The 27,927-nt window shown below is 41.1% G+C and overlaps 1 long non-coding RNA gene across 3 annotated transcripts; it reads left to right on the forward strand.

The window, feature by feature from the left end:
• On the forward strand, positions 1-27,424 carry LOC127015287 (uncharacterized). 3 transcript variants are annotated; one of them, XR_007766319.1, is made up of 5 exons: positions 1-248; positions 462-678; positions 826-966; positions 5,289-5,323; positions 7,804-8,543. It is a non-coding gene; the product is annotated as an uncharacterized LOC127015287 (long non-coding RNA). The 3 variants fall into 3 exon arrangements; XR_007766320.1 differs by lacking the exon at positions 7,804-8,543 and adding an exon at positions 6,308-6,457; XR_007766318.1 differs by lacking the exons at positions 5,289-5,323; positions 7,804-8,543 and adding an exon at positions 23,535-27,424.
• The last annotated feature ends 503 nt before the right edge of the window (positions 27,425-27,927 follow it).

A 27,927-nucleotide genomic window follows, 5' to 3' on the forward strand; every position in this document is an offset into this window, starting at 1 on the left:
TGTGGAAATGTGTGAAATGCCTAGACAATGTCTGATGGAGGTCCGAGGTATCAGTTGTCCTTAGCTGCCCTGAAGAAATAATTTGTAATTAACATTTTCTTGTTGCTGCTACTGTGACAAATCTTTGCAGCATAGCCTCTAGCAGCCTCTGCAGCAAGCTCCTCTCTGAGTGACCTGGTGCTGTATCACTGCATGCTTTCCTGTAGGGTCAACCGTGTAATCCTGTGTTGCAAGAAGTGCTCCCTTGTGTAAGTACAAGCCTGAGAACTTTTGGGTAAACCTCCAGGTGACCCTATGCCACCAGTGGAGCATAGCTCCTGTCGCCAGCCCCTTGCTCAGCTCACTGGTAGAAGGGGTGGCCGTAGACAGGCATTACGCTACTGAAATCTGGTTCCTCATGGGTTTGTGCTGTATCTCCCTTCATCCTCTCCTATGTCTAACTCCAGTGCTTCCCTCCCCAGGTCCTCCATCCCACAGTTGCTCTGTGCCTCTGGCTCACTGGGGTGCTCCCGGGAAACAGTGGAGCCTGCTCCACTAGGTGACCCACACAGACCCACCCGGTTCCTGACCCAACGTAAGCTCCTGCTTCAACACAGCTGGATGCCTGGCCAAAGGCAGACTTCTTGGAGCTTTTCTTCTCCAAGCCATGCAGCCACATCACTAACAGCTCTTTTCAAGGTAAGGGTTTCAAATGTTTTTATTTTCAAATGTGTCTGTTTTCAGACTTTTCTTGAGATGTGAGAAGAAAAGGCAGGGCCCCAAAAGGAGGTGTTCATGCACTGCTCAGGCAGTGCCGATTTCATTCCCTTTTGTGTGGCTACACAGGTGGTCTGTGCTGATAAGCTGTGCCGCTCACGAATCGTGCTTGTCCATGCTGCTGCTCCATGAAGCTTCGGTAGAGGGGATCCATCCTTAGATCTATATCGCAGCTTCCAAGTATAACCTACAAATATTTTTATTCTCCAGGTACGTCCTTGTGCTCTGTCATTGGAGGGTCTTTTCTTTACCTCATGAGGCTAAATCCTGCCGATTTAGAGGCTAATATAGCAATGCTCTTTCTTTTATATTCCCAAAACATAAGCTCCAGATGAAGATTAGTGTGTGTTGGGGGCAGGAAGAGAGAAGAAAAAAGAGATGAGGGGGAGAAAGAAAGGCAGTGCCTTGACACCAGCGTCGTGCTGAGTGGTGACTTGGTGTCACTACAGAGTCTTGTGTTCCCTGGAATTATAAAGCAATTTCAGAGGGAGGGGAGTAACATGGTTTTAAGTCCCAGTGAAACTGATTCTACCCTTGTCAGACAATGGAGAATTCCACTGTTAGACATCGCATATTAAATGCTTCAGAATAGAGATATTTGAAGCTTTGACAACAGTTGTGACTTTCCTTCATGTCACACACTAAGTTATTATCTTGTGGTATTGAGTTTGAATTTAAATCATGACTGAACTAAAGCAGTCTGTCATGTTCATGGTTTGCTTGACAAAAGTATGAAACCACTGAAATGTATGGAATTAGCTCTTTCTGGGTATTCATCACAGAATGAATGTTTGGATCACTTATTCACACCAGTCTTGCATTAGATAAAAGTGTCTGTGGAAAACTACTTGTTTTGCAAAGAACTACTAAATATTCTGTCAAGCTTTGACTTCAACTCACCGGTAAGACTCATGAGTGCAGTTCCAGTGAGTGGTGCTGGTGGAGTTCCCCACTCACTTCTCTTTGTAGAGAGGATGCTTTTTTAAAAAAAGTTGGGATTTCTTCTCTCCTAGTCTGTGGATTTTCCCAAGGTGCAATGGAAACAAAGGGCTTTTCACGACAGTTTTGACTGTACTTCATGGGAACCATTTTTCCGGAGATTGTGCTGAATTCAGCTGCTCATAGAAATCCTATAAAAGGATACTCCATGTCATGGAGAGCAAAACAATGCGAGTTCAGGCAGCAGTGAGTCTTACAGTTGGGCAGGATCACAGCTGACCTCTTCTCTCCATCTCCGATCAGGGACATCTTGCAGTGATTCTTCCAAGTAGAACATGGCTTGCAGGTGGAGCAGGTTGTTGGTTCTGTAGAGGCTCCTTTACTGTGTGTGGAGACCTTATTGTTTTGTCTGTATTTGGCTGTATGTGGTTGTTCTATTAATAAATGTGCAAATTTAGTAGCAACCTTTTCATCTTCACTAGAATGAACTGGATCAGGTTCTTACAGAATTGAACCCATCTGTTGAAGCTGTCTGCAGGTAGCTCTGTTATTTTCCTTAGAAGTGAGCATCATTTGCAGAAATTAGTTCTGTATTTGGGACTCAAATTCAGGGAAATTAAAGCGTAACGCCCTGTCTTGGACAGGTAAAGGGAATATCAGTGAAGTTTACAATGCATTGCCTGCTTATGTTAAGACTTGCAAAATTTGACTTCTATACAATCTATTTTTGCAAACTTCTGTAGTACTACTAATTGCCCTACTGTAGTATGCAACCCTAAGTAATCAACATTAATATGTTAATTAGTGTAATGACATGTTTGCACTAAGGAACAGGGTATATGGGCTAATGATGCCCAATCTCTGTTCTTTCAACGTTTGAGTTGTATATAGTGTACAGGAAGTGAAAGCAATTTATGCAATTATGTAGATTGTCTAAGCGATCAGACCTGACAGACCATGGGTTTCCGGGGAGTGCTGTGATATGCCTCAAATGTACTCTTAGACAGGCAGTTGACTCCAGTAACCCAAATAATCCATAGACCACCCCAAAATACATCACCCACAGGGTTTCCCTGCTGTTGAGAGTTTTTGTTGGGTGGTGGTTGTTGTTTGTTTTTTTTTTTTTTTAATTATAGGTTATACCCTTGCAGTGAACTAGGGGTGCAATGCAACCTTGTAATTTGTAATCACAAAACTCTGTGCCTTGCCTTCTAAAATCATGTCAACAATGTAAACATCAAATGCTCCTAAGGTTGTCATAAAGTGGACCTGATGTGGGAATTTTGAAGCACTGGTAAAGTTTTGGCTTTAAGTACAAAAATCAGTTTAGTTCCACATTATTTTCTTTTAGAAGTCCTGGCAAATATTCTCATTGAACAGGAGTGTTCGTTTGCAAGGTTGAGGATAAAAAGCTGTAATGCATTTCTGAGCACAGGTGACAATCCAATCTTTGAAGGGTTCACAGCTCTTGAATGACTGGGGTATTGGAAGAACGAGATTTGAAAACAGCAGGCTCAAGACAGGGCAGTTTGGAAGAGCAGCCATGTGGGCAGCTGAAAGAACTCCAGGGAACAGGCTCAATTTGGGCTAAGTTTTAGCTGAGTAAGGCATGACTAACAGGATTTTTAACAAAGCATTTTTAGAGTCTGTTGAAAACATCTATTTCCCTTGAAGGAAATCAAACACTTGCAAGGTTTTCGCTAATCCTAAACTAAAGCTCACTGTCTCACATTTAGCTTGTGTGGTGGGAAACTGCATGCAATTCACTTTGGAAACCTCGCTAGCATTTAATCATCAGTGAATTGAACTACTTAGGTCATTAAGCATTCAGCTGTTCTGCCATCTCGGTGTAAAACTTGGTGCCTGCTTTTCATGTCAGCTGGGGTGAGAAAGTTGGAGAGCAGAATACAGAATTAATTGGAAAATTAGCATAGATTGAATTACACTTGTGGAAGCTGTAAGTAATTTGGATAGGAAGGCTGGAAGTGTTTACTGGGGGATGCAGCAGTGTGGAGAGTGAGCATGCGTTATAAATGTATGGGGGCAGGAGGATGTTTTGGAATGTGGCAGTTCTTGAGCTGGAGAACAGGTGGAATTCATGCCATGGTGTTACAAGGCATTATTAAAACTATGTAACAGTCCTTTTTTTGTTGTTTTGTTTTTCCTTTTTTTTCCTCCAGTGGCTTTGTGTTTTGGGGCTGGGCATAATATAGAGGATGACTTTCACTGATTGCAAGTGTATCTTAGCAGACTAAGGCTGTGATTGTATTAGTTTACTTGAGGACAGACTTTTTAGTAGGGTCTGTAGAGATAGGACAAGGGGTAATGGTTTTAAACTAGAAGAGAGTAGACTTAGACTAGATATAAGGAAGAAATTTTTTATGATGAGGGTGGTGAAACACTGGAACAGGTTGCCCAGAGAGGTGGTAGATGCCCCATCCGTGGAAACATTCAAGGTCAGGTTGGACAGTGCTCTGAGCGACCTCATCTAGTTGAAGATGTCCCCGCTCATTGCGGGGGGTGTGTGTGTGTGGACTTAGATGACCTTTAAAGGTCCTTTCCAACCCAAACAATTCTATGATTCTACTTAGGAACCTTTTTGTTGAGAAAGGTATCCGTGAGCTTCTGTATAGTTAGCAGGTGCCACTCAGAAGGTGGTAGTGCAGTTGAAGAATGAACAAAGGTTGTAATTTCTTCTTAGTCCTAGGGCTTATTTTTAGTCTTTGTATGAGAATATGGATATTCTCCTTTCAAGTCTGCAAGTCTACCCACAACCACAATAAAGTCACTCTCCGCCTATTGCCCATGGAGACTGTTATTCTGCACTGAGGCTTTGACAGAAGAGATAAGTGGAGAGTGTTCCCAGGTCATTTAAGAAACATTTCAGCTGCAGACATGTAACTCTGTAAGGTGATGGGCATTTTGATGTTTATGGTGCTAAAGTGATTACACAGTTTTTTTATTTTTTTTACTGTTTTTGGGACGGTCTAAATATGATTATGAGAGTTAGCAATACTGAATATTATTGCTAAAGTAGATCCTGGATCACGTGAGCTCTCTTTATGCATTTGGCTGGATATGATGGATATGAGTAGACTTGTACTAGAGAGTGGGTTGCATTTTTGTTGTAGAATCTGTTTTCTTTTCATGTAACGTTTGCTTCAGGTGGCTGCAAATATGTTTCTTGGAAACAGTTTTACATCTATTTTCTCTTTCAACTTCTGGAATGTTTTGTGCTACATAAGTTGCATAAGATAGTAAGTTCTTCAGATATTTTGGGGAGATAACATCAACATCTTAGCTGACTTCCTGATACCTCCCTTTTGGATGTGGAGGTTTGAAGGACAGCTGTGAATGCAACTACTTCAAAGATTCAGCATGGAAATTCAAAAACACATTTCTGTCCTAATAGATTTTAATGAACCATCTGCTATTTATTTAGTTTGGTGTTGCCAAGTTAGCTCAATTTCTCAGCTGGAAGCATCCAAGAAGATGAAAGTCGTTTTGAAGGAGGAGAATGGTTTGGAAGTCACGCTTCTAAATATCTCTGTACATGACTGATTTTTTTTTTTTTTTTTTTTTTTTTCCCCCAGCGATTTTCATCTATGGATGGAGTCATGAGGTGTAGGTATGGCAAAACATTTTAAGATTTCACATGTATCTTTTTATTTTGAGAACTGCCAAGTTTGGTGCGTAGTGATAGGGATGATATTGACCTAAACAGAGTAGGTGACTATGTTGCTGGGGTGATACCTCAGGATCTTCACTGGTGTTAAGGTACATCACAGTGCTCCCCAGCATGGGTTTGTCAGAAAGCTTTGAGAAGCGTGTTGGGTCTTCCAGACTTCCAGCAGTTTAGCTGGGAACCCTCACTTAGTATTTCTGGTTTCACCCTCCAAAGGAGCAAACAGAATTTCTTCTAAGACCATACTGAGCTGACCTTGGCTTCTGCCAGTGCTTTAGGTTTGGGGACCCATCTCAAGCAGCTCTCCTCTGGAGTTCTCTGAGGAAATGGGGTGAGAGAGGAGAAAAAAGGCTAATAGCTTTACTTGTCATAGACGAAATAATTCTTTTTTTTTGTGAACTGTAAAAATACTGGAAATTTCTATTCTTTAGAAAAATCTCAAATGTTTGAACTTTTATTCCATATTGGAATTGGGTTGTCTTCAATGTAAGGCATTTTCTAATGAGTTCCAACTGGCTGTAAGCATAGAAGGGCTGGGAAAAGTTAGGTTACATGTCATATGTATTCATAAGATTGGTTTCTGCTGTTTTCTGTTAAACTACACCCTTCAAATGTTAGAATATATCAAGAAAAGGAATGATTTGCTACACAAGTGATCATATTGATTTGCCAGGTACGATTACGCTGGTCTTTTGTTACGTGGCGAGGTAACATAGATGTCCAGTTCATTGCTAATGCTTGTGTCTGTAGCATGATGTTACTCTGCATACTGCACAACATGAGGCACATGCATTCCAAGAGACACATGGTGATATTTTAATGGGGGAAAAAGTTAATTGCCAATTGAAGTGTGAACATAGCTTTCCTAGAAATATGGCTGGATGGAGTACAGTTCAGGAAACTGGGATGTTTTGTATATTTTTATAGGGCAATTGGGTGCAGTTGTGACTAGCATCAAGTTAAAGATTCAGCCTTCTTGGTGTTTGCATGGCAAGCCATACATGACTTCCTGTCTTCGGTCGCTTCAGTTCTGCAGCTTCATCCACATCGCAGCTGAGCAATGTTATTCTGCACTGTTTAATATTGCCCATGTAACACAGAAAGAGCCTGTAATGCAGTCTTAGTAGAAACAGGCTTTGGGTGTGCTTTAGTCAGGTGATGTATAGCATCTTTATTCTTATCGTGCCAGTGTAAGTTGAGAGATGCAGTGCATAATCTAGTCTGCTGTTGTACTGAAGAACAATTGTCACAATTCTTGTTGTCCTTGTTATAGGTAAAGAAACATGCAGTTTTGACTTGAGCAATAAGAAATTAATTTTGAACGTTAAGCATGGCATTCTAGGGTGAAAAGAAAAAAGGAGTTAAAAAAAGTGATTGTTAATGGGAGTGTGATGACTATGGAAAGCTTCTCTGGAAAAATTGCTTGTAGGAGATTCTTCCATTGGGGTTTGGAGAAATCAGGAGTATCATAAGCGTGTGTGTATATATAAAAAATATTTCTTCACAGTCTTGAGGGGAGGAAGTAGAAGAAAATCAAAGTGAAACAGAAATGGATAGAGTTGTTACAGAAATGAGAAATTACCTATGCTGGTTTGTTCTGAGCAAGTGAAATGTATTTTCACGCTTTTGTGTTTAAGTAGTTTATTTGTGACATGATTTTGCTATTAATTTCATAAAATGTATATTTAAAGTATACTTCAGTAAAAATGGAAAAAAATTTATTTTTAAAGCGTAGGTATGCATATAAAGTCCATGTAAAATGTAGGTGTTGAATATTTTATTCACGTTGCTGGTTTTGTCCACGTATGAATACGTGTATACGTACATAAGTAAAAGGATAATGGATAGCCTGGATTTTCCAATATCACACTGTACATTTTCAAGCATATTTTAAGGCTCAGCACGTCTCTCACATTCTGTTCCAAAGCCATAGAGACGTCTTTGTGCCAGGATGTGTATACATTTATGGAGGGTGTGAAATTTTTTACAATTTCCTTGGCAACCTAACAATATTTAGACCACCACAATTTTCTTATGCAATAAACATTTGCTGTTCAGCTGGCTAGGGCATCTCTGCTCTTCTCTTCCTTTGAGCTGTGTGACTGGGTTATCCCAGATAACATTTTTGAATTGTCATTTACTGGGCATATGCATGGACAAAGGATCTGTTTGGTCTCTCTAAATTTTTGTTTGTTTGTTTCATGGAAACGGACGCAAAAATTCTTTGTGATCCCATAAAAATTTTGTCAGGGGTGCTTACAGGAAACAGGGAAGATTTCCCTGGCAAAATACTAATTCTGTGGCTTTTCCTGCTGCTATTTCATATTTCCTACAAGAAGTCTTCCCAAGTCCTTTGAAGTCTTTTTCCTCATTTGCTGAAGGCTGCTTCAGTTCTTCGTTCACGCAGCTTTTCTGCTTTTCAGAGTGAACTCTTCAAAATCCAGAAGATGTACCTAAGTACATGATCAAAGGATACATTCAAATAGATGGAGAGATGTGTGGATTCAGAAGAGCCTTTCAGGAGCGGGTGCACCAAGGCTATAAAGGTTTCTCTTCCACCTTACTTGGGATCCAGGCTGGATAACCAGCAGGAATCACTTTCCTCCTCTGCAGGATAGTACTTCTATTTCTGGTCCCCAGTGGAAATCGGACACATTAGGCAGGCCTGGAAATGTAAATTAATAATAAAAAAAGAGGGAATATTATTCTTACAAAAAAAAGGTTGGTTTAGAAATCGGAAAATTACTAGTCAGTGGAGAATTTACTTTTGAGTTTCCTAATAGCTAACACTCATCCTCTGGCCTGGGAATGCTGTTTATTTTAAATGGTTAATGTAAGCCTGCATTGTAATGTAGCTAATGGCTCCAGAAGTTCATGGTTCTGCTGTGGGTGTTGGTTTGTCCCTGTGTCAATATGTGTTGTTGACCACACAGTATCAACATGGCCTGAACTTCTCCTACTCCTTTTCTTCCTGATCACCTTGTGCTCTGAAGGAAACGGCAGGAAATTATACTTTCTGGAGGGGAAATATTTCATTATCTGAGACACACAAAAGGTAAGGGCTGCCTCAGCTGGCAGAGGAATGATAACGGGGATTGCGGGATGCGACATAAACATAAATATCAAATAACATTCACAAAGAGAAGGGCGGGCTGTAACGTTTGTCAACGGCAAATGGACGAAACGGGAGTGGCCGCAGGAGGGCACCAGCACCTCAGGAATGGAGATGTGCTGCTGTCCCAGGCCTCATGGGCTGCCACAGCTGCCCTGCTTGCCACACATTTGAAAAGCAAATCTGGCCATAGCATTAGGTAGTCAGAGGGGTAAACATGTCCCACAGTCATAACAGTAGATGAACTCAGATTCGACTCGCTTCTGCTCTTACTTCCATGGGTCATTCTTTAATTATCTCTACTGTGTCCATCCAGATTAGACTGTAAGGTCCTTGGGGTAGTGACTTGTCTAAACGATGTATTGCTATGCACACCTATGACACTGTGAAAATAATTAACTGCTGTAATTATAGTGCCTGTAAAGCACCCTCACTTGACATTGCTACAGGGCAGTTAATATCATCTGAATGTGACTGTGTCAACCAGACTAAGACCTTGAATCTAAAACTGGAAGACGCTAAGCCCTCATTCACTAACATATTCTATTGTTTTTAAGTGTTTGTAGAAAGAAACCAAAATTTTACCCATTAAACTTTTCCTGAAGTGCTTCATGGGTGAGAATGACCAAACAGCCTGGGGACCAATGCTTCCCAATGGTGAGCATCTGGGAGAATGAGGTTCTAGCCTGTGCTCCATTAAATGTTAAAAACGCTTCTATTTGAGATAGAAGGAAATGCATTAGCAAGGGCTGTTGTGAGACCTTGGCAAGTTTTTAATCTATTTCACCATCTTCCAAGGTGCTCATCAGTAGAAGATGAGGTTTCTAGGGGTCATGGCCTCCCACAGACGCTGACCTCCCTCAATGTACTGTCGTGATGCTCAGTGTGGTGAATTGGATGTGTTGGCTCTTGGAAATAGCCCAAATCAGAAGCTATGGGCAATCCCTGTCTCACCTGGCTCTAGAAGAGCTGCCTGGGATGCTCTCCATCCCTTTTCTTGGCTCCCAAAGTGATGGAGTCCCTTGAGTATACACTGACCTTACCAGAGCTAAATGCTTGCTGCCAGACAGAGTTAACACATGAGGAACAAATGCTTTTCTTTCACAGACAAGAGCAGGTAAAAGATCATGAAGCCTTAAGGAAGGAGGGTAGAGGAGCTAAAAAGCACTGCCAAAGCTCTGCTCCTACTACCTGAGCTTTTGGGGTACACTTGGGAGCTTCTTCAGTACATTTCCTTCCCAGTACTCCTAGCAGCTCTGCAGAGGAGCCAGCTCTTGTGCAAAGGTGTTATTTTTGCAGAACAGGAGTCCTGAGCTCTTGCAGAGGGGTAATGAGGGACTGCTGGTTAGTAAAGGTGGCTGTCAACAGAGGAAATGTGCAAAAGTAACTTTATACCTAGAATGTGCAGAGATCAAACAGGATTAACATTGCAGAAAACCAACACAGGCATGTGTGCACTTGTGTGTGTGAAGCTTCATCCCGTGGTTTCAGGGAAAGGGTGGTGTTTGCTGCAGAAAGCACACTGGTGCCAGCAGGAGCTGGCCTGGCTGTGTCAGGGCTGCAGTTAAGAGCTTGAAACCAGCACCTAGAGCAGTGGTCAAGCTACTCAGCTGGAAGGGGTAATTCGGGACTGCTGGTCACTGCTGCCTGGGTTATTCCCTTTCTTTACCTCCAGTGGCCAGTACAACCTCAACAGCCCCCTAAAAGGAGGAAACAGCCTGGGTTACCCTATTCCCAGCTGAGCACCTCAACTGCTTAACTACAGGATTGGGCTCCTTTCACTTCTTTCCCTCATGAGTTTTACCTTCTTGGTATCCACTGAGGTGCCTTCAAGAGGGGGAATGGACTAGGATCTCATCTGGTTCGTTCACTGATTGGTGCTGAGGTGCAGCTTGGGAGGGAGGATGCCTTGGATTCACATCTCTCTTGGGCTGAAGGGGCCCTAGGCGTATGCATTAGTGCCCTTTCACCACCTGGGGCTTGGCATGGGCATTTTTTGCGCCACAGGTCCAGGCAGGGGCATCTATTCTGGCACCAAGGAGACCGTGCCCTACACTTCGGATATGGACTCAGATGCTACATCTCAGCAGTTGTCCTGCAACTACACGAGGCTGTACTGACAATTTCGGGCTGAAGAGGTCATGTGTATATATAGGCACTTGATTCAAAAAGGCCAGTGAGCCTGTTGTTACAAATTCATACCAAATAGGCTTTGTCACATGGATGTGCTTTAGCTTTTCAGCTCTCTTGGGAAGCAGGTTGGTGTTACTCCCATTTTAAATATGAGGGCTAATTGACTTTCTCCTACGGGCTACAGCGGATCATAGCCATGCAGATAACAGAGTTGTTTGCTGTCCTCAGGCTGTACTGCCCCATTTCAGTGTCCTCTCTGTGTCAAGGACAGAGGCCAAGCTCTGCAGGTCTCCCAAGCACATCTGCAGGTCTATTGAATTCAACAGGATCCAACACTTAGGAGAGCAGAATTTGGTCCTAAATATGCAAAAGATTTAAATGGGTGATTTGAGACACAAGGACAAGAGAGGGATTTCTGAAAAGTAACAAAAGGTTATGAAATTGCTAAGGGATTAAGTTGTTTGAATCATTGTTCCAGCTCTATTAAAAAAGGTATAAATTCATTTCAATTCTTAGCGGATTTCAAGTTGCCAATTTCTGAGCTTTCACAGCCTTTGATGTGATTCCAGCTTTTTATGATGTAAGTGGATTATTTTTTCCTTAATTCTGAAAAGGCCTTTTCCCTCCCAGCCCCCTCCAGAAAAACATTGCAGCAATCAGACTCTAACTAAATGCTGATTTTGGCTCATTGTGGATATTAACCTACTCTCCGCAGTGATCTATTTTTCGTATACTTCTTTCAAGACTTGAGTGTAAGATGAGGATACCAGTGGTAAACTGCTATTTTAAATAACAATGATCCTAAAACACACAATGGACCATGCACTCCCGTTCCAAACTGCATACATAAAGAACAGTTAATCCATCCTTTAAATACAGCCAAGTCTGGGGTGGAATATGGCAGCTTTTTAGCATGCAGAGCAGCAAAACACAATTTAGGCTGCAGCATGAGGAATAGTTTATCCAACTGAAAGCAAAAGGGAAATGTAGACAGGAAGAATGCAATTATGTACCTGGACTTAATCCAAGATACCTGAGCTGACATTTCTGCTCTAGCTGAAACAGCCCCAGAACCCTTAAATCAGGGCAAACAGTTAAGAATGTCCACCTTCTGCGGTGGCAGAGACCTCCAGTGGTACTAGGGTCCTTCCTGCTGACGTGGATAAGCTGGATCACTGCAGGTTCAGAGGAAGACATCTGCCTATTGAATTATCAGTGTTACAGCCTGTACATTACTAGCATAGTAATACCTCTGACAAGAATAATATACCATGTGAGAACTGCTGAAATCACAGCTCAGACAAGTGTGGCTGAAGATACTGATGTATATTTGGGACCAAAAATAATACAGCTTTTAACAGAGAGTTGCAAGGACAAACTTTGTATTTTCTCCATTTTGTACAGGTTGTACTTCCTTATGGGGCATCCAGCACCTTTTAAATTACACTGGCAACCAATGTCCCGAAGGGTCTGGTGGAGCATCCAGGAGCAGGGAGATGCAGAAAGTTTCCTATGGGCACGAAGGAAGAACGACTGTTCTGTGATTGGGGCTATAGGGGGATGGACCTGCCTTTTTGGTGACTGGCACGCACTGCAATGTATCGTACCATGAGCAGGAACTTGGCTATTGTCCAACCTAGAGAGTGGTTTCACTTTGCAATGGAACATACTCCTGCAGATTAAGCTCTTAGAGTAGACCATCTCCCTTGCCTTGCATAGCACTGAGTGTGTACTGTCATGATGTGGAGAATTTGGGCAAATGCTCTTCTGGCTTCTCTGGTATGAGCTTGCTGGCGGGTGTGCTGAGGATCACCTGGTGTCACTCCAGCAGTTTTTATTTTGAGAGTCCTCTGTGCTCTAAGCAACATCTTTAGGCTTTCTGTATTAATTGCAAATGTTGCTCTTGTGAGCAAAACAGTGGTTTGTGAATTTACATGTTTAGCTCTTATAAATGCCTTATCAGAAGGTTTTAAAGAGCAATCACAACCAGTCTCATTACTTGAGACCCACTAGTGATTCTTCTTTGATTGCTTTACTCTTTCTTAGGAGAATTCAGTACACAGGCTGTGAAACTGATACTGCTGTGATAAATATATGTCTGATTTTGGGGGTGGCTAGGAATTTGTTGTTTGTTGTAAGGAAAATGTTTTCTCTGCATAAGCGTTTAATGAAAGAACGCAAATGTTGAACAGATACAATTAATTTGCATTAGTCCAGACCTAAATTTTACAAACAATTGAAATCTGAAATTTTGTGCTAAAGGTGTGTCCAGCAGTTACCTTCAGGATGTTTTTCCTTGGGGAAAAAGATTGTTTAATCTAACATCCAGTATGCACTAGATGGCACTGTTTTATAGCGTGTGTACCTGTAGTTTGTCCTGCAACCGAGTTTATTGCTCTGCAGGGAAAGTTAGTGCTCAGACAGTTGTTACATTTGAAATACTGGTAAACAAAATCAACGTCTTACACAGGATCTGATTATTGTCATCTAATATACAAATTGGCTCAAAGCACAATACTGAAACCACACTTGGTTAGGGATTTTGGCCTGGAATCTGGAAACAAAGTCCACAGCTGAAGCTTTAAATCACACCAACTAAACAAAAACCAACTAACGTTTTTGGGAGGTTTATACAGACTTTGAACCCTCACAACCCTCCTTAGTCCGTGGTCTGAATAGTCCTGGAAGCCGTGCAGGAGCACAACACCAGAGACAAGCTCACCCTATAGACATACATGTATACCCTGTACACCCTTGGACACTAACTCACTGTCATCACTGGGCCCTGGATTTGGCCTAAAATATGCAGCATAAACATACCCTGTCTGACTTTGTAACTTCACTGCTTTTATCTGTAAAATGAGGATTTCACTTTATTTTCCCTCTTATTGGATTAGCCTGTAAATCATAGCTATGTTCAGGTTTCCCCTTTTTTGTCCGGGGCCTCACGACTGCTATTACTATGAATAATGCTACGTGTTCATAACGTATTATGGTCCCAAAATAGCAATGAGCTATATAGGAAACTGTGTCCCAGGATAATACCAGTGTGTTTTTTACAGTCCAAGTAGATATTCATTTGAATAATATTAAGATTCCCCTTGCAGAATAGCAGACACTGGTTGCCTAAATTTAGGTGTTACACCCTATATACCTGAACACAGAATGACATTGAGTTGCTTATTACTCTATTGCACACACTTACTGCTAATGTCACTTACGGGGCTGTGAGAGGATGAGTGTGAGACCCAGCTATTTGTGGTTTTTTTTTTTTTTTTCTTCCTGTGACAGAAAAGCTTTTGGCGGCTCTGGATTACTAGGTCACATTCATTTGCAGTCCTTCTGTGGTTTGAAACTGGCAGTCCATCAGTGATAGACAAAAGCAGTAACCTAGTGAGCCACCAAAGCACTTTTGAGAGCCAGTTTGCAAGCATTTCTGAGGAGGCCAAGATCTGTCTTCCCTCTCACAAAAACGTTTTGACTTGTTTTTGTTCACTAGGTGGCACAAACGCATAAGAGATTGATTTGGAAAAGTTTTCTCTGCAGTTTTACGGTTGATGTTATAAATGTGTCCAGGATAATCTTGAATGTGTTTCAAGAATGTTTTGGGCTCCAAAGTTCATTTTTTGAAGAAAGACCCATACTGATATGTTCACTGGGGACAAGCCAGTGCACCAAGTCTTAGTTATCTGAGCAATGCTTCTTCCAGTGCTTTGATATGACCAGCTGTATTCATGTCCTTCATGTTCATCACCACCCTTCTTCCCTTCTTGGTCTTCTCCCAGGTCATAGAACCAGGGGAAGACAAATTTTCACTAGAACAACACTAGCTTAAAGATGATAATGCACATTTTTCTTAATTGGAGAGGCAAAATGCTTGGGGAAAAACTTTACATTTTCTCAGCTTTTATATTCTCATCCACTTAAAAAAAAATATTACATGTAGATAATTAGTTATTGGGACTTTATCTCCTATCCCTGCCATACTGAGAGGTAGAATTGATTGGCAAAAAAAGCAAAGATTTACCAGGAAGATGCATTTCTTGACCCTTCTTTTCTTGTGTACTTTTGCCAAGAGAAAACTTCAAAATAGAAAATGATCCACTGAAAAGAAAGAGAAATTTAATTTTCCAGTTTCAGTGAGGAAGCTGGATGTGTCAGGGAGCCAAATTTGTTTGTAGAACTTTTAAAAAAATAAAAAAAAGTTCAATACTGAAAAAAATCCCACCAATTCCAATCATGGAGGAAAAAAGTGAAGAAAGCCCCTAACTGGATAGCAGGAACAGTGTAAACTGAACAGCATTAAAAGAAATACTAGTAGATGCAACAGATGGTGGCCATGTCATTCCTCACCTAAGGTTTGGCTGGAGGGAGGGAGTGGAGGCAAAGCTAGTGGCACAATGATGAGGGCTGACCTGCCTCCCGCCTGCCTGACAGCCATGCTGCTTCTCTCAGAGCTGGAAGGATTGAGCTGGAGTTGGGAACTTTAAGACTTAATTCATTGTTTGAGGTTTCTTTTCTGGCTTGGCAATACAGGTTGGCTTCGTACATGTGCTTTTAGAAAGTGCTAGCATAAATCCCAAAAGATCTGTGTCCTCTAATCCTTTCTCTAAGGATCTAATTTACTACTTAAGGTTTCCACAATTTCACCAAAATGGTATTTTCCAAATATGGCTTTTTTGTTTGACATATATTTACATACATACATATATTTTATTTTCTACCTTGATAAATTCTTTCCTTTAAGCGATAAGGAACTCTTGGGTTTCTCTCCCTGCCTCCACTGCTTAACTCTGAGGATAATAGAAGTGATGTGATTTCAAAGTCAAGGGTGAGTGCAAGACCTGCCGACTCATGAGGTTTGTGCTATGAATAAGGAGGGAGCAGGCAGTGGCAGAAAGCCACCACAACCATTAAAATGCAAGTGGAATATCGAACGTAGGGAGGGCTCAGGCTTTGAAAACGAGTAACTTAAACATTTTCTTTCCAAACATCTGTAAATTGTTAGTCTGATTTATTTTGAATTAAAAAAATCTTTTTTAGCAGACTGACAGCTTATTTTAATTTTCAGCCATTAGACTTTTCAGCCAGTTAAATTAGATGCTGTGCCATTGCCTTTGATGTTGGAGAAAGGTGCCCCTGCTCATCAGGTATACTTGGGTCCTTTACCAATGAGTACTGTTTTTTTTTCCTTCCTCTGTGGGCAATACCCTTTTACCAGTCTTTTAGTCCTGTCTGATCAAGTCCTTGAGGCTGTCTGCAACCCCTCTTGAGACTCTGATATGGCTTTTTAGTCCTACTGAAAACAGCATTAGCTCGCTTCCTAGGCCAGTCAGATGAAGCAGTGTCTTGGTTTAAAGTGATGTTACCAAACACTATAACAAACATGGGATGTCTGTCTCTCTGCATGGAAGCAGCCAACATAAAAAAATTTCAGGACTTAAAGCACCCATTTCCCCATTGTTTCCCCTCCACCGTTGGCATTTTGCTTTTGTTACAGTGATTGTTTGTTCAGTGAAATTACTTACTCTCTTTTTCTGGAAATCCCAAACTCAACTCGTATAAGCATTTTCACCTCTAATTTCAAAAAGATTTATGGAAGAAAGGAAATGTGTTGGACTATATCTCTACCATTCACTTTGGTAACCAATACTGACGGGAGTTCAAATAAATGCCTGCGATACTGAGTTTGGTGCTCTGACAACTGAAATAGCTGGACTTGATTTTTTTTTTTTTAATCTACAGCTGAGTGAGGACTTCCAGGTAGTTCAGATCTGTGCCTTGCCGCGACCTTTCTAGCAAATACATCTAACCCTGAAACTTGTTAAAAATTTAAATCTGAATTTAATTAGACTTATTTCTACCTGAAATCATATGAGGTAGAAGAAGAGTTAAGTGTTTCTATAGATGATCATCTTCAGCATCAGATGATCCACCTACGTATACATTTCAAGTAATCTGAAACTGCTGGATTTTCCTTGTTTTCAGGCCCACACCGTAGGATTTAATATTGTTTTATCCCAATCTATGAAATTCTTCCTTGGCATCTGAAAACCTTCCAGTTTTGCTTGAATGCAGTAGCAAGCTCAGCAGAGGTTTGGATGAATGAGTTATTTTGGCAGGTCCCAGAATTTACTCATCTCTAATAAAAGCCTGACCACCTTACAACTGAACCCAATACAGGTTGTGGCAATGACACCGCAGGGTGTTTCACTTTTTATGATTCCTCTTGTTAGTGTCATAAAGGTCTTTATGGCCAAGACAAGTTTTCTGTTGACCGTGGCCAGCAGACAGTAAACACACCTTCCAATAGATTACTTGATCTCTGAGTGTTGTTAGGTTTGGACTTTATAGTAACAAGCATGCATTAATGTTTCTAGATTCAGGCCTCCATTCTGCAGACTTCCCTAGATGCTTGAACTTGTAAGCAATATGGGCACCATGGTTACACGGGTTTCATCAGGAACAGTATGATGAGCATCTTGCTGGGTCTGGGCAGTATTTGGTTAATGTGTAAGAGAGCAAAAATCTCCCTCCATCTCTGCCCATCTCCTTTGAACATCTGACAAAACATACACTGACAGATTCCTGAGCAATCCTCCAAGACAACAGGTATCCCAATGCTTTCCCAGACTTTCCTCTGTTCTCCCTTGTTGTGACAGGTCCTAAGCCGTAAAACTAATGAACTACTTCCACCTAATACAAATATAACAAGTACAGGATAAACCCAATGGAAATCCATGCAAAAAAATTCAGTGACAGAAACATGCAAACATGGATTGAGAAAGTGGCTACTTGTTTAAATTCTTAATACTCTACCATTTGTACAGTGTTTTGGGAGTCCTCAACATTGAGGGATTCTGACAAATTACTTTTCATGGAAAGTGTTTAATGACTAGGCATAAAACAAATTCATCAGAAGCACTTGTCCAGCCTGAAAAGTTTAGGTCTGGATAACTTTAGTCACCTCTTTTATACAGAAGTTGGACTGAATATTTTGCAAGATCAGGTTTTGCCATGTTATTTCTATTAGTTTATTTCCCACCCCCCCCGATATTTCAGTAGCTTTTCTTTCTGTACCTTTTCAGCTTTTTTTTTAACCAACCTTTCTGGAAACTCAGAGTTTGATTTATGCACAGTTATGGGTGAAGTGTGATATGGATATGAATCAGGTAATGCAGCTCTATAAGCTACCAAATGTTTTACGATGTTATACTGAGAAACTGTACCTTTGCAGTAAGTGGTGGATGAAAAGCACCTCATCAAATCAGAGGGAATCCTAGAAGTTTCACAGGGAGCGTGAGTGACTTTCCCACATCTTGAGTGGCTGGCTTTTCCTTCCTATCAGCCTCCCATTAGCCATTCCAGCAGTAATGGTCTCGCTGGCCTCTGATGCACTGACAAGATCGTATAACTTAAGAGCTTAGGGAAACACACAGTACAGTTGCTGTAATTTGTTCTTCCAGCTTAACTAATGGCTTGTGAAGTTGGAAATCTGTGCCCTGAGTGTGATGGATTTTGTTTGGAAATTGATCCCAGTGGATAATTCATTTAAAAGAGTTCCTAGAGATGAGACGTGTACAGGGAAACCTATTTAAAGCAAGGCTCATCTCAACATACGGGGCCAGCACAGAGATGCGAGAAAGAATCCTTACATGATAAAGACTCATGTATATTTAGTGTGCACAGTCACACTGAATGATTTTCAAAGCTGCCTTCTTCCTCTTTTTTTTTTTTTTTTTAATTCATACATCATTCTTTGAGCTGTCTTTGCATGCTATCTTTCCCATGGCACTTGGCCGAGAAAGAGGACACAGGGCTACCCTATAGTGGGAATCCAAGAGGAGAAGGTCAGTCATTCTCAGCCCACAAAAGAGGACTTATCAATCAATTGTCAGACCATGAGGCCAGCGTGTCCAGCGTTAAAGAAGTCTGAAACAGATCATCACAAACACCTCACAGCTCTTCTGTAGCAAGTGCGTGGAGGACGTGGGAGGGAACTGAGCTAGCTGTTCCTTCAGGTCTGAGAGAAAGTGTCATCGTTCAAAACCCGTTTGATAAACTGTCTTGCAGTTCCAGCAAAAACTGTACACAAAGACAACCGTCTGCAGGGTTAGGAATTTTGGATCAGAAGAGGGAGGGGACACGTGGGGACGGTGGAGAGTAAGGAATGCAGCTAAAGGGTTTTAGAAGACCTATTCTTAGTCTCTTCTGTGCTGCTAATTGTTTAAATAACTGCTCTTCTGGTAGAAGATTTTTTCCATGTATGTGTTCACAATCTCACCACCAATCACACAAACCAAAAAGTGTCTGGGAACGTACGTGCGAAGCAGTGGTTGCAGCCAGCAATTCTCAAAAGGTATTGGCGCACCAAAGCTAGTGCATAGTATGTAAGACTTTAATACAAGCTGGGTAACTCAAATTGAAGATGCAAACAGTAATGTGAATAATTAACTCTGAGGAGGTTCACATCTGTATCTGAAATGTTCCAGCTGCCCTCTCCATGTGTACAAAAGGCTGAACCATAATGCTGGATTCAAGCAGACATAATCTGGGAAAATTCAAGGCAACATGTAATCTTCCTTACTGGCAGCCATCTCCTTAAAGAGAACAAAGAAAACTGCAGATGTGAACTCTAGGAGCATTATGGACACTTGTGATTTTAATATGGATGCTATGTGTACAGTTCTTCTTAAAGAAAATAGAGAGCTGAGAGAAATGTTAAACTTAAGTCAGAGGGAGACTTGAAATCCATTTTGGTAGGTACCGTAATATAGATTGCCCTATTAAGGGCAGTTGGCCCTAAGTTTATTTTTATATATTTATTTATATTTAGAGTGGAGGCCTGTTGGCTGGAGTCAGGCCTTGCATGACTTCATCCAGGATGCCATTTCCTGGGTTCATTAGGGATCATTTTAGTCTTATAACACCTAATATTAATTTGGGTTTAGGCAGCAAATACAAAGCTGAGGCTAGCTTAGATTCTGGTCTCGTTTTGTTAAAGTATCTGTTAATGGCCTATGGAGAAGGGTTTGGGTTAATCCAGAGATGGACTCAAGATGCTGCCATTCTTGAATCTGGACACACATTTAAAAGCTCCAGTGCAGGAGGTGGGTGGAGGGCTACTTGGACCGTTATAAATATTTCAAGATGATGAATAAACAAAGGATAGATATTTTGATTTCATTCCATTTCTGTTATCAGCTGCCAATTCTTTACAGTCCCCACCCTAACTCTTAAGGATAAAGCCAGACTGCAGAACCATTGTAAGCCTCCTCTTGACACTCTTAGCTATGACAATTATTAGACTGAATCAGTTTGCATTGCTGCAGGAGCCACATGTCCCTCTGGCTACAGCTGAAAGTGTTAATGAGTCGCTGCTCATCCAGGTAACATCTTTAATGTACTCTTGAAATGAACAACAGATCTGCTTGCCTCTTGTAGCTGATAGGCACTGTCCTGCATGTGAACATCGGTGATGGAGAGGGAAATCCACTTGAGGACCATGTTGTGCAGAGTTGCAGGGGGCTGAGGTGTGCTTCTTGCTTATCTCCAGTGCTGCTTTGGGATGACCAACCATGGCCGTCTTCTCACAGAAGACCCTGCATAATGTTTCTTCCTAGCATCGTTGCTGCCTAAGCCATTAGTGAAATTGTAGGCAGTGTTTCTTGTTAATAAACCATTCAGGTGCCCTCCTGGAGAGGAGCCACACCCAAAAAGTTGATGAAAAAGCAAAAAAGAAAAGAAAGAAAAAATAGAAAGGAGGGAGTGGGGAATACGAGAAGTTTTCATGAGTGTTTTGGGTTTCTGGACTGTATCTTCAAGCATGTCTCCGAGTTGATTTGCAGGCAGAGAGAAGCTTGTGCTCTGAAGCAGCCGGATGTGAGCCAGCTGTAAACTGAGAGTGCTGTGGTGTGTTAGGGCAGCGTTGAACCTGGGGTAGCCTAAACCTGGCTCTCAGCAGGTCTTGTGTTCACTGCTGGGCTAGCCACGATGCCTAGATGATTTCATGTTTGGAGCTGGCAGGCTTGGAGAGCACAAGCAGAGTCACCTTACTTCAGCGCACAAAACACGATGCAGATATGCCCTTGTGCTGGTGAGAAATGCTGGCAATCTGTCTCCCACTGCCAGTGCTGAATTTACTGCCGAGAGTCATCCATTAACGCAGGTGGACGTGCCACCTCTCTTACATCCGTGGGGGTCCAGGGCAGGTATGAAGATCATCCATGAGTGAAAGTTAACGTTACACTCAAAATTTTGTCCTGCAGAAAGAAAACATACCTTATATGTAATGTCAAACATTATTTGTGTAACTGAATTGCTATCAGTATAATTAGTGAAAAATTATTAGTCCAGTTCTAAATATTAGAGAAAAGGAAAATAGCATACAATTCTAGAAAATATCTCAATAATGATGCAATTAAAATTGCTATATACACGCTCCCTTGTACCTACCATTTCTCTGCTCTTATGCATACCCTTCCACTGCCCTTTGGGTCCTGAAGTCACTGGCTTCAGTCTGGAAGAGGAGTTAGTGTGTCATCAGTGTACTAAGTCCTACACGTGGAAGGCGATGATGGTGGTGTTGAAGGCTTTTTCCTCTTACTCTAGGGTACATTTGGGACTATTTTTAGTTTTGTTTTTTTTTTCCCCTAACATGCTTTAATACTTGGTTTTTTTCATCAGTCAGCACCTCCACGTTACACCCAGATTTGCTGTTTGGAGTGTCTTACATCTATTGGATACTTGGTTTCTTGTTCACTTTATTCCCCCTAATACCAGTTTTACACATTTCACGAGTCTGCAGTTCTTTGACTGGTGAGATGTTTACGTTCTCAGGGCTTCCAGTGCTGTCTCGTGCTCCCTCTCTGATCATCCCATGCCTGTACTCCTCTACCCTGTGACCTGTATCCTTGCTTTCAAGCCTTCTGCTGCCATACCTTGCCTTTATTCACCTAGACTATATTGTTATTCTAGACAATATTTCATTCTACTTCATTCATTACTACAGAAGTGCTACTTGTCACAACTGCCTCTATAAAAATGATGGTTGTACAACATAATTAAACAAAGATAAGTGAAATAAAACAGATAAAGCAATTGCCACCTGGTCATTAAAAAAATTACTTTTACAAGGGAATAAAGTGAAAGCAAGCTGTAGGTAGGCCGAGACAAGTCCAGACAAGGCTTGCAGAGTTAGTATGAAGCCTGTGGTCTGTCACTAGCCCTAGCAATACTGTATTTACTGAGTTTCGAGGGAGAAGAGTATGAGGTGACTGGTGGTACTGTTAACTGCACCTTGCAGGGTATTTGCCCATCTTTGATGAAGCTGCTGCTTCATCATACCTGATAGCTGACTCTTCTGCTGTCTTCTGAAGGATCCCTGCCTTTCCAGGAGAGTCCTACAGCCCTCCGTAACCTCATGGGTTATGAGGCATGAGGTGGTGCTGCTCACTGTCGTGGCTCAGAGGAATATGAGAATTCAGGTTTTCTTGCTCCAGAACGTTCGCTTCTTGTGAATGGTAATGAATCAATTGATATTTGCTGTTAGCAGCAACAGACTTTTGTCAGGCTCCTCATTGTATAAGTTAAGGGACATTTTTCAGACACAGGCACACATGTAATTGGCATAAAGCACTGGAGAATTGTGTCCAGGTTGTGTACAGATCTATAAATGTGCAGGAATCAGATTTTCCATCTCAAGGTACATTTTACTTCATTATGTAGGAAAACAGCAGGATCTGCATGGGTTTTTTTTGTTGGGTGGTTTTTTTTTTTTTTTTTGGTCCCCAGATGTTATGAGAGGACACTTAATTAGTTTGCACAATCCCTAGGAAATATCCCACTTGCATGAGGAAAGGATAATGCGTGACAGCCTCTGTATGTTCCAGTTGGGAGGGCAGTGCTTTTCTCCTTTCTCTCTTTTCTTTCTCAGGTGTGTGGCTATTTTTCATATCCAGGACAGTTCCATTTCTCTGCTCAGTCAGGCACTCAACCGTTTTGCCTAATTATATCTAATGTTTTACTCATAGTATTATGCTCTTCTTCAGAGGAAATGAAAAACAGATTGTCTCCTTGGCAGCAAAGAATAACAAATGTGCTGCATCGAATAGCTGCTAGATGAAAAAGGGCCACAATCCGCCTCCGTGCCAACCAGTGCTGAAGACACTCTGACAGACAGGAGGCTGCTCTTAGAGCTACTCCCTGCTCCCTTGGTGTCTAAAAATGCTCTGAAGTAAAGTTAAGGTTACTTTTCTGAGATGCAATTGTGGATATCTGACTAGGCAGAGGGTATTGAAAAATTTCCAGTAGACTTTTAAAATTTATTTCAGTGAAGTTTCATTGAAAATAATAATAATAATAAAATGCTGCACTTCGATAAGGTTGAAAGACAACATTTCCTTATCTGGACACATCTTTGTATTTTGGCTTTTTTTGGAGGCAAATTTTATTTATATATTGAACTTGTTGCAATTAAAAAATAATGAATCTCTCCCTCTGAAAGCAAATATATATATGGAAATTAAAATATATTAAAAAAGCAAAATCACACGAAATATTTTGCCTTTCAAAGCAGGGTATTTTAGTAGACCTGAATTTATTACTTTTTTCTGTTGGAAGTTTTGCTTCACAGAAACATTGTGGGTTTTGTCTTTTTTTAATGCTTGGTACAATTCCCCCTACCCTACTGAACTGAGACTCTAGAATTTGGCTAGTTCTGTGATTGTAACGGTGCCTATGCCATCTATACGTGTTACTTACACATTTCATAAGGTATTTCAGATTCCTCTTATCCATATTACCAAGAAGTTTTTATTAAGAGTGTGAATTAAAGTAGGTGAATGTTCATGACTTTTTATAAATGAGGCACAAGTCCAACATTTGATTTATTTCCTTTAACATTTGCAGGTACTGACTATTAGATCAGAGTCACAAAGATGGAAGAATGAGCAGAAAAACTGTCACAAAAAGTACTTACCTCGACTTTGTGTAATTCCATCCTATTCCATTGCACCCTATACCGACTGTTAGGCTCTCTTCCAGGAATGGTGTCTGAGTGCCTCTGGGGACTTCCAGTGCTTTTTTCCTGGGGCGAATCAAAAAACGGGAAGCCAGAAGTCCTTCACTGGTGCCCAGTGCAGACAATTCTGCTCTAAAAATCCTTTGGTGGACTGGATTTGAAAAAATCCTTTGTCCCAACTCGTCATGATGTACATTAGGCAACCTACCTTTTCTGGCATTGCTACTTTTCTTCTTCCACTGTTACCTAATTTCAGTGAGAAAAGTGAAATGTGAAACTCATGATGATTGCATGTTCTGCTGGTTATGCTGGTGAAACGGATAGTTTTCATGTGACGTGACATACAGTTCTGCTTGCAGCGGGCTCTGTTTGATACCTTCATAGCATATGTTGGGAACTGCATTTCATAATTCAAGGAATCTGCAATGACTGGAGTGGGCAAGCCCAAACAGAAAAGCCTGTGGAATTAGTCTCATCACCCTAGGAGAGGTGGTGGTGGACGTCTCTATTCCATCCTATTCCAAATGATTTCTCATTAACTTGATGAAAGGGAGCAGAAAATAATTATTTTTCCTATTGTGCTAGTAAGATCCCCAAATATTTTGTTAAAACAAGTTTATGAGTCTGAATGTCATCACTGCAACCATGCTGAGTTTCAAGAATATGTAGTTCTTGGTTGTTTAATCTGTGATGGGTTTTGTTTTTTGGGGGGGTTTTGCTTCTTTGTGTTAAGCATCTTACTTCACTAATTTTACCTGCTATGCCAGCTCACTACTCAAGACAGGATTGTTCATATCTATCTAATTTTCCCATCTGATTTCCGACGCACAAATGTCTGCTTTTTGTTTGTATTGACTACTGAGCCATTTCAATACTGCATCTGTGCAGACAGACTTTCTTCTGCTTTTTCACAGGAGGTCAGACATAGCACTATCTTGCATCTTACCTTTCACTTACACAGACAAATCCTAGCCTTCCATCATTACATTATAGCACTGTGCAAATGAGAGGCTCATAAACATTGTCTATCCTTCCCTTACCAGCCAGAAAGCCTCATCAAATATATCTTGTTCATGTTACTGTTACCAGTCAGAGAGCTCAGTCTCCAGCTAGATGATGAATTTCAGCTTTGAATCATCAGTACTACTCAGTCTTGTTAGAAATATGATGAAGAAACGCATATTTGTTCGTATGTGCAAAAAAAAATGCTGGGTTTTTGGCTGGAAATGGAAAACAGAAATCAAGACAGAAAACATGTTACCCTGCAGATTCTCAAAGCCTTACATCAGCCTCCTTTTGGTTGTGGCATACTGCTGCAGTGGTTGGGTTACCTCTGAGCCAGGGTCCTCTGACCTGGCATATCTCATCAAGACAAGCGCTGATGAGAGCACCCTGTGACTGCCTACCTTGCCTCTGAGAGGTGGATACTGAGGTGCATCATGGCAAGGTAAAGTCTGGCTTAAACTCTGTCCTGAAGGAGGATGGACGGCTATGACTATATGGCCCTTAAAGGGCTGGGACAGTAACTCAGAATCAGGATAATTTTTGTTCCTAATGCTTTTATTGAAAAGTTGTCTTCTATGGCTTTCTTTTCCATTTTCTACCTGGCTCTACTTCTGATGATACCACTTTGGAAACCTAGCAGGTTGCCCTTTCAGAATAAGGGGTTTATATTCCCATCTCTTCATATCTGCTGGGTTGTCTAGGTGAGTTGCCAGGTTACGCGAAGAGACCAGAGGCTGTGGCAATGCTGTTAGCTCCTTTTCCTCTCCAGCTTCTCTGCTCCCTCTCCAGCTCCTGAATAGCAGGACCAAGTCCAGCACTGCGAAGGCATGCAGTGTCTCTGAGCACCAGAAGGACATAACAGCGCAGGGACCTGCCAGGACAGAGCTAGCTTTCGCCACTACTCCATAGTATGGTAAAGGTAAGGAGAATAGTGTCCCATAATGCTGAAGAGAGTAGCTATGTTGTGGAAAGAAAAGAAACATTGATTAGATCTGGAGATTTTATAGTGTAGAGATTGTGTCCTATAAGCAATGCTCACTGCTCCTCCACAAAGTGTGACCTAAGACCAGTTTAGGACAGCTGGTGAGACTTTCCAACTTGTAAACAAAGGATATGGAATGGAGAGAAAATTAAGATAACACTGAAGTCTTAATCACAAATGAACAAAGCATGTGACATTCCAGACTTTTGTGTGTGCTTGTAATCACTAATCTTGTTTTAAAGAGCAGCAGTAGGGACTCATTCTTAATTTCTACTTCAGCTTTCCTTTTGCTGTTTTTTTTTGTGTTATCTTTTAAAGTTATTTTTTTAAATGCAGTTAATCCGTCTTAGAAAACAGCCTTTTAAAAAGTGTTTTTTTTTATTGTTCCATACAGCCCTTGCTTTCCTACCAGCTCAAATCATGTTGACATATTCACACAGTTGAAGCTGGCATTTTGACACGTGTACACATCGTTTTCATCTGCTTCCTGGGGATGACTCCAATGCCTGAGGTTTCTTTTAACACTCTGAAAAGCCTCTGGCTTTGTGCAAGGCTGCATTCCTAAACAGTATACCAGCTCTGAGGTTCAGCCAATGTTTACTTTGTGAGAGAACCTTTTAATATCAAAAGGAAAACAGTCTTCCTACATTCCACGTAGGTAGATGCTATTTGCCATTTAAAAAAAAAAAAAGCAGTAATAATAATGATAATGATAGATGAAATTGCTATTTCAGGGGAAAAGTCATAATTACAGTTGAATCATGGCTGTGGGCTGACAAATAGATAAGCAAAACATGTTCTGCTGAGTCAGGCACGTGATTAAGAATACATCTTCTCGCTTTGCCCTTTATGAAAACAGGAGTGACTGGTGGTGAGGATATATTTCATTTTTATTGGAGAACTACTTAATATATTCAGCTTCAGGGGGAGACTGGCTATAATAGGACAAATTGTTAGCTGGTTTAAGTCCAGACCTCTGTAGTGATGATCTAACTTTGTTGATTTATCAGCAAAGGATGTGGCCCAGTACATCTGAAAGATATGTTTCTTGTTGATGGCCCTCCAAGGCTAAGCTAATTTCAAGCTGTAAGAGAAGTGATTATTCCACTCTTGCCACTGCATCTAACTAGGTGCTCATGCCCATCCCTTGCTTTGGCGATCATGCAGCAAGCTGATCTGGCTAAAAATGTTTACTCTCTTTTTTGGTAGAGTTCCCATTCTGCCAGCTCGGCTGATTGCAGGACCACACTGTTGCTGGAATTTGTGCAGGGAAGGCAACAAGAATGCGCATGGGGTAAAGGCAAGGCACCCCTTTCAAAGGCACCTCACAGATCAGTTTAAGACATCTGTGAAAATGCTCCATTAGATATAGAGTTGCAAACTGGGACCTTGCTCTTGCTGAGGTGAGCAGTAAAACTCCCCTGTGGTAGGACTGGGTTCTTACTGAATAAATCTGATGATGTTACAGAAGAAACGTCTTTGTTGTCTGTGTAAAATGCATGTATCGTGGGAGTGAGGAGAACAAGAAACAGGCAAAATAAAATTTTTTTTTATACAGTTATGGTTTCCAATGCTGAAGGATTAAATCAATTATGGAAAATATACGTTCTGGAAATTGAAGCATGTGGCATACGGAGCATGTGGAACGCCTTTGTGAGCTGGGGAACCAAGAGTCAGGAAGGAATGGGGGAAATGTCTTTCAGTATTTGTTGGATTCTGATCTTCAAAAGCATGTATTATTGTAAGTAGCATGCTCTAGCAAGAACAACGATCACTGGAAAAATGGTGCCATTAAAGATGATTTTAAGTTCAGGGTTTAATGTGTTATTTTTCCTAAACCTAGAAATGTGCTTTTATTTTTAAAGATTGCTCTCATGGACTGTCAACTGTTCATTTTAGGAACCAAGAAGAAATCTTTCCAAAGCTATATGAGGATATATTAGTTTTACCCAGGGTGAATGTGACACGAGCACTTTCCTGCAAGAATGACCCTACTTATTTGTCTTCTACTCAGCAGTTTATCTGTTTTTACAACAATCCAAATAGATTCAAAGGGATGGAGGTCTGATCCATTTGTTTTTTCCCACACAAGATGCGTTTCAAATGTTTTGCACTTTCGCAAATGTGCAATCAATCTCATTCAAAGATGTGCAGCCCACAATATTTAGTCCTGACAACTGTGCCGACATGAAGAAAGAAGGTGCAGCTTTGTTGTTCTGAATCACTTCATGAAGACCAGCCAATCCAAACAGATTTTATTTGGGTGTAAGGCTTTTTTTGGTATTATTGCCAAG

Source organism: Gymnogyps californianus, chromosome 3 (genome assembly GCF_018139145.2).
Source record: "Gymnogyps californianus isolate 813 chromosome 3, ASM1813914v2, whole genome shotgun sequence".
NCBI lineage: Eukaryota > Metazoa > Chordata > Aves > Accipitriformes > Cathartidae > Gymnogyps > Gymnogyps californianus.